This window comes from Siphateles boraxobius, unplaced genomic scaffold (genome assembly GCF_051911475.1).
Source record: "Siphateles boraxobius isolate OS27281-9 unplaced genomic scaffold, OSU_SipBor_1 305, whole genome shotgun sequence".
NCBI lineage: Eukaryota > Metazoa > Chordata > Actinopteri > Cypriniformes > Leuciscidae > Siphateles > Siphateles boraxobius.
In genome coordinates this window covers 64485-65000 of record NW_027508926.1, presented here as the reverse complement: position 1 = coordinate 65000, position 516 = coordinate 64485, and positions in this window count along the sequence as shown.

Sequence of the window (516 nt, the reverse complement as noted above, 5' to 3'; positions counted from 1 at the left end):
GTTAAAAACAATACAAGAATTAGAGGTAATAGTTGTTGAAATATGGAATAAGAAAGAAAGTATCAAAGTGATTAACTTTTATAACCCATGTAAGAAACTAGAGAGAGTGCAACTAGAGTCAATACTGGAGGAGTGGAGAGGAAAAATTATTTGGTGCGGGGATTTTAATGCACATAGTAAGGTGTGGGGTGAAAAAGAAGATTTGAATGGAGAAATTTTAGAAGAAATATTGGATGAAAAGGAATTAGTATGTCTAAATGATGGGTCTGGTACAAGAATAAATTTAAGTAAGGGTATAGAGACTGCAATAGATCTTACGTTGGTGTCCCAGTCTTTGGGAGGGATAAGTAGTTGGGAAGTGAAAAAGGAAAGTACTATAGGGAGTGATCATTATCCTATATATATAGAAATTGGAATAGAAAGGGATATGCAAAAGAAAGAAAGAGTAAGTAGGTGGAAATTTGAGGAAGCAGATTGGAACAATTTTAGAATATTGTCCAAAGAAAAATTAAAGGA